The 6,168-nt window shown below is 47.6% G+C and overlaps 1 protein-coding gene across 1 annotated transcript in view; it reads right to left on the bottom strand.

Annotated features, from left to right (window-relative positions):
- The window catches only part of Cd63 (CD63 molecule), a 3,206-nt gene extending 3,042 nt beyond the window's left edge, over nt 1-164 (bottom strand). The window contains exon 1 of the mRNA XM_031349954.1: nt 140-164. The gene's annotated coding sequence lies outside the window, so the exon portion shown is untranslated. The remainder of the gene's footprint in view (nt 1-139) is intronic.
- Between the last annotated feature and the right edge of the window lie 6,004 nt (nt 165-6,168).

The following is a 6,168-nucleotide window of genomic DNA, read 5'->3' as shown; positions in this document are numbered from 1 at the left end:
CTCCCTCCCTCCCTCCCTCTCTCATGTGACGCGGGAACAGCTGCGGCCTGAGTCACCGGGGCTAGCAGGGGGAGGTGAGCCCCTCGCCTGGACAAGGCCACGTGGCCGCTGCCCGGAAGGCTCGAGCCAGGAGCCGCACCTCAGGGTTCCTGGAGCCTTCTGCAACCCAGCGTCGTCTGATTCTCTCTGGTTCTCTCTGGTTCAGGAGTAGGCGAGTCAGAGCCCAGAGGACGCAGGGCGGCCCAGAGTTGCCCAAAGACAGAATTGAGCCAAAGTGTCAAGATGGTCATCTGCAGACCTCAATCCACCGAAAACCCACCACGCACCTCCCTCTCTGTCCTTGTTCAAGCCCCTGACCCCATTCCCGAGCCCGCAGAAGGTGTGGGTTGGGTGGCATTGGGCGAAGTCAGAATAAACACTTCCAGAAAGCCCTTAGCTTCACGTCCTAGAAGTCTCCCAACATTCTCGACTTGGGTTTATGGCCCCAACTTCTCCATTTTCTAGAACTCCTGAGCTGTGAAAACCCTTAGAGGAAGTCCTTATCTAGAACCGTTTCATGCATCAATTATAACACGTCAGAGCCTGGGCCCTCCTTCTGGGAAAAGATTAACAAAGCCTTAGCTCCCTTGCTTCTGGATTAGCCAGTGGTGAATGCAGATGTGAGAAAGGACACTAAGGCCGGCAAGGCAACAGCATGGACTTCCGCATCTTATTCCTCTTTTCATCAGAGATGGCAAAACCAGGTAGAGGCCGTAACTAGAAATACCTTCCTCCCTTGTACGGCTGGTGGTTCACAGAAGGAGCTGCTGTCAAAAGCTCCAAGATAGGACCGACCGGCCTTACACTCCGAGCCTGAACTTTGTCCTTTTTTCAGCAGCTCCTTCTGCCTCGAGTTGCTTACTGAATCTGAAGGGAAGGGAGTGTACACAGAGAAGTAATTAGAACAAAGGCCAGCTGGTGGCACACATATGTAATCCCAGCTCTTTCATATCTCTTCTGTTTTTGTTCTTGTTTTTTCATTTCTTGAAAAGGGGCTTTCTGCATAGCCCTGGCTATCCTGGAACTCTATGTGTAGACCAGGCTGGCCTCAAACTCAGAGATCCACCTACCTCAACCTCTAGAGACTAAAGGCCATTGACACCACACCTGGCACAAGAGAATCAAACATTCAAAGCTACTCTGAACAGTTTAGTGAGACACCACACACACACACACACACACACACACACACACACACACCTTCTCTTTGGAATCAGGGTATCATGTAGCCCAGGCTGGCCTAGAACTCCCCTGTAGCTGAGGATGACCTTGAACTGATGGTCATCCTGCCTCTACACGTGCTGGCATCATCAGTGTGCACAAGCAAATCTAGTTTAATGCAGTTCTGGCATCAGACCCAGGATTTTGTGCCTACTAGGCAAGCACTCTACCAACTAAGCTGTGCACCCATTGCTAGCGAGACTACAGTTCAGAAGGACAAAGATAAATGCATGCAGATCTCTGGTAGAGCATTTGGCATGAACCCAGGCTCAGTTCCCAAACTACAGAGAAGTCTAGGCGTGATGGTGAGGCCTGTTGTTCCCAGCATATGAAGGTGAAAGCAGGAGGCTGAAGGTTATAGGTCATCCTGGGCTATACAAGGACACCTCATCTCAACCAAACCAAAACAACAAAATCAGTGGTATACACCTGTAAGTCTAGCACTTGAGAGATTGAAGCAGGAGGATCACTTAGTCATTTCAAGTTCAAGGCCAGCCTTGGCTATAAAGTGAGATCCTATCTCGAAAAACAAGAATAAATCTGAGCTGAGGATGTAGCTCAGTTGGTAGAGTGCTTGCTTAGTATGCAGACAGCCCTGGTTTGTTTTCTTAGAACCTCATAAAACAGGCATGGTTGTGGTGTATGCTATAATTCCAAAGCTCATGAGATAGAGGCATAGGTCTCAAGAATTCAAGATCACCCTTGGGTACCTAAGGAGTTTGAGGCCAGTCTAAGGAATGAGTCCTTGTCTCCAAATATGAGTAAATAATCAAATAATAAATCAGTACTAAATAAATGAAGAACCTAGCGTGATAGCACATGTTCATCACTTCCATACTCTAGCTAGAGCAGAACAGTCACAACTTACATACCAGCCTGGGCTACGTACTGGGACCCTGTGTCAAAAAGGAGGAGGAGGAAGAGGGGGAGGAGGAGGAAAAGGGAGAGGGGGAGGAGGAGGAGAAGGAAGAGGGGGAGGAAGAAGAAGAGGAGGAAGAGGGGAGGGAGGAGGAAGAAGAAAAGAAGGAGGAAGAGGGGGAAGAGGAAGAAGATGAGGAAGAAGGGAAGGAGGAGGAGGAAAAAGAGCTGGAGAGATAGATGGCTCAGTTGTTTAGAGCTCTTGCTCTTACAGAGGACCTGACTTCAATTCTCAGCATACACATGGTAACTTCAGTTCCAGTGAATTTGATGCCATATTCTTGCCGTCTCAAGCATCAGACATACATATAGTACACATATATACGTTCCAGCAAAATACACACACACTGGGCGGTGGTGGCGCACGCCTTTCTTTAATCCCAGCACTTGGGAGGCAGAGGCAGGCAGATTTCTGAGTTCGAGGCCAGCCTGGTCTACAGAGTGAGTTCCAGGACAGCCAGGGCTACACAGAGAAATCCTGTCTCGAAAAACCAAAAAAAAAAAACAGGTGTAGCTCCACAAACATCCCAGAACTGTTAAGAGACAGGAGGATCACTGGAACTTGCTGACCATCAGCCTAGCTCCAAGTTCAGTCTCAAGGGAACAAGGTAGAAACTGATAAAGCAGGCCACCTAACTTCCTTCCCTAACTTCACTCACATAGACAAACATCACACATCCAGAGAGAAGTAGCATGCATGAAAACAGACGGAACCCGAGGTCGCTGTGGTCACAAAGACAGACATCACATGTTTTCTCTCACATGTGGACTCTGGAACGGCTTTTTAGAAGGACATGAAAGTAAATGCAGAATTATTATTGGCGACGTGGGAGGGAAAAGAGAGCAGGGGATGAATAGGAAAAGGAAATCAGGATAAATATTCACGTATGGAAATGTCATATGATACGTTTTCCTCTGCCAACGAAATGAGCCAACTCAAGCCAAATTAAAGTATAAAGACAGGTTTATGGGGGCAGCTCTTGGGTGAGTTCACCGACCACACGGGGGGGGGCGGGCAGGGTGAACAGAGAGGGAAGGGGAAGAGAAAGATAGTGAGCACACACGTACACAGAGAGAGACAGACAGACAGAAGAGAAAGAGAGAGGGCTGGTGAGATGGCTCAGCAGGGAAGAGCACCGACTGCTCTTCAGAAGGTCATGAGTTCAAATCCCAGCAACCACATGGTAGCTCATCTAATGAGATCTGATGCCCTCTTCTGGTTCGTCTGAAGACAGCTACAGTGTATTTACATATAATAAATAAATAAATCTGGGCAGTGGTGGCGCACGCCTTTAATCCCAGCACTTGGGAGGCAGAGGCAGGTGAATTTCTGAGTTCGAGGCTAGCCTGGTCTACATCCTGAGTTCCAGGATAGCCAGGGCTACACAGAGAAACCCTGTCTCGAAAAAAAAAAAAAAAAAAGGAGAGAGAGAGAAAGAGAGGAGAGAGAGAAGGGAGAGAGAGGGGGCATGAGAGAGAGAGGGAGAGAGAGAGAGAGAGAAGACACGAATGAGTGAGAGCTTCCCTGGGTTGAAAAGTTCCACATAGAGAGCGGGGCATCCTAGCTACTGCCTGTAACAGGTATGGACTGAGGACTGCTGGGAGAATGTGGAGGCCAGGTCTGTTTTGGTATGTTAAATACACACTTGTACCTGGTCTGCAACCCAACATCATGATAAATCCAGGAGATAGTGTGTACACCTTTAATCCCAGCACTAAGGAGGCAGAGGCAGGCAGATTTCTGAGTTCCAGGCCAGGCTGGTCAACAGAGTGAATTCCAAAATCAACAAGGGTTACACAGAGAGACCCTGTTTTGAGGAAAAAACAAAAACAAAAAAATAACATAGGTGTGCTCATGTCAATAACACACATTATTCAGTACCTCATCTGCTCCTTCACTTCCCACACAATGTAAATCTTCTATAAAAGAAAATGCAAAGATAAGGCAACCATCTAAGGTAAGAAGTGGCTTCCTGAATTATGTCCCCGGAGCAGGATACGCCAGGCACATTAGCTCTCCCCTCTCGTGGCAGGATATGGATGAGAAGTCAAGATGCCAAAGAAAAGAATATTCATGAGTTTTCTTATTGCGTTGTCACTAGATGCCAGGCCTGTACTGGGCACAAGGCAGCAAATAGAGAAAGAGAGTGATATGTCCTCTGCTGGAAGGCAGAGCCACATTCTATCCACACTGGAGGGCAGAAACTCCTAGAGATCCACAAGAGCTCAGGGAGGAGTGAATTCCTCAGAGGTGGGCAGGATTCCCCAAGGTAACCTTTGGTCAAGGGCAAATTCTCGCCTTCGGGGATGGGGAGGGAAAATTATACGTGACAACAGGCCTGGAAGGAGAATCTCAGTGGTAAAACACTTGTTTATTACGTTCAGTCCTGGATTCTATCTCTACCAATGCAAAAAAAAAAAAAGTAAAATAAAGTTTGCTAGCTTTGATAGTGATAAGATAAGGCAGGAAAATTATGCGCGTTCTTTAAAGGTGTATGCTAGGGAATACTGAAGGGGTCCATGTCATGCCTGTAATGTGTTCGGAATCCTTCTAAACAATAAACGAAGCAAAAGATGGCTAGAAGCAGAATGGTAATTCTAGAAGACAATGCTTTTCCTCCAGCAAAGGTTGTGGGAAGGAAGGTGTGGCGACTTCAGAGAAGCGGATTCAGTCCTAGAGAGCAGCTCACACTAAGTTATCTCACACTGAACATCAGACACCCGGAAGACAGCCATCACCCACAAGAGAGAGGATGGAGGCAGCACCCAGGAAAGGAAATAGTCACCTAAGGCAGGAAGCTCAAGATTGGCCTTTGTCCAGGAGTCTACACCCTACCAGAAGTTAGAGATATGGGAGTCAGGAGAGATGGGCCAGTCCTAAAACCTGGTATGTCCATGCTACTCAGAGGGCAAAGCAAGAGAATCAGCTGAGTCCAGTAGTTAATTCAAGGAAGAAAAAAAACCAGAGTCTCTGGCAGCCTTTATGTTTGAAAAACACATTGGTATGGGCTCAGGAGATAGCTTGGTCAATAAAGTTCTCGATGCTCCTCCACACCCATACACACACAACAAAGGAAAGGAAAACAGATAGAGGAAGCCGGAAAAGGGGCTAAACAGGAGGACATGGCAGAGCTAGGCCTCTGCTCCATGCCAGGGCCTCTGCTCTATGCCAGGCTTTGTGCTAAAGTCCTTCTTCAGTTCCCTCAGGGTTAATCCTCCTGTGAGGTCAATATTATCATTCCTGTTTTATTTATATTCTGTGGGTGGAGGTCAGAGAACAACTGACTTCAGGAGTCTGTTCTTTCCTTCAGCCATGTGAGTTCCAGGGATTGAAAGACTTCAGGCCCAGAGGCAACTGCCCTTACCTGCCAGCCTCTTTTCTGTCTTACAGATAAGGAAACTGGCTTGACACTGTAGAGTGACATTCCTAGAGCCAGTTAGGACGACAGTCTTAGAATTTTTTTATTTGTTTGTTTGCTTACTTTTTTTTTTCTTAGACAAGGTCTCTCTATGTAGCTCTTGCTGTCCTAGAACTCTCTATGTAGACCACACTGGCCTGAAATACCCTGCCTCTTAAGTGCTAGGTTGGAAGGTAAATGTCACACCCTGCCTGTCTTTGAAAGTAAACCCAGATCATTCACAAGAGAGAGGGATGGGAGCATCAGCCAAGAAAGAAGACGGGCACCCGAGGTAGGATCAGCAAGACAGTTGGTCACACAGTGGGTATACCCTACAAAGAACCAGAGAGGCGAAACTCTAAGGTCCATGCTTTTTCCCCATTCACTGGAGACCTGTAAAAGAAAACATGAAAGGAGACAGAAAAGGGAAAGCTTACAGACGAGCAAGAGTCCCAAGTCCCAAGTAGTGTAGAGAGGTCAAGTCAGGTGCTATGGTCTCCTGCACTGTGTCCTGGGGTCCAGGAGCAGAGAAGATGTGGAGCAGGGGGAGAGCTGGCATGCAGGGAAGAGAGTTAAGTCAGGTGCTATGGTC

The sequence above is a fragment of the Mastomys coucha genome, unplaced genomic scaffold (genome assembly GCF_008632895.1).
Source record: "Mastomys coucha isolate ucsf_1 unplaced genomic scaffold, UCSF_Mcou_1 pScaffold4, whole genome shotgun sequence".
Lineage (NCBI taxonomy): Eukaryota > Metazoa > Chordata > Mammalia > Rodentia > Muridae > Mastomys > Mastomys coucha.
The sequence above is the reverse complement of the archived record's forward strand: the minus strand, read 5'-3'. Positions and strand labels throughout refer to the sequence as shown.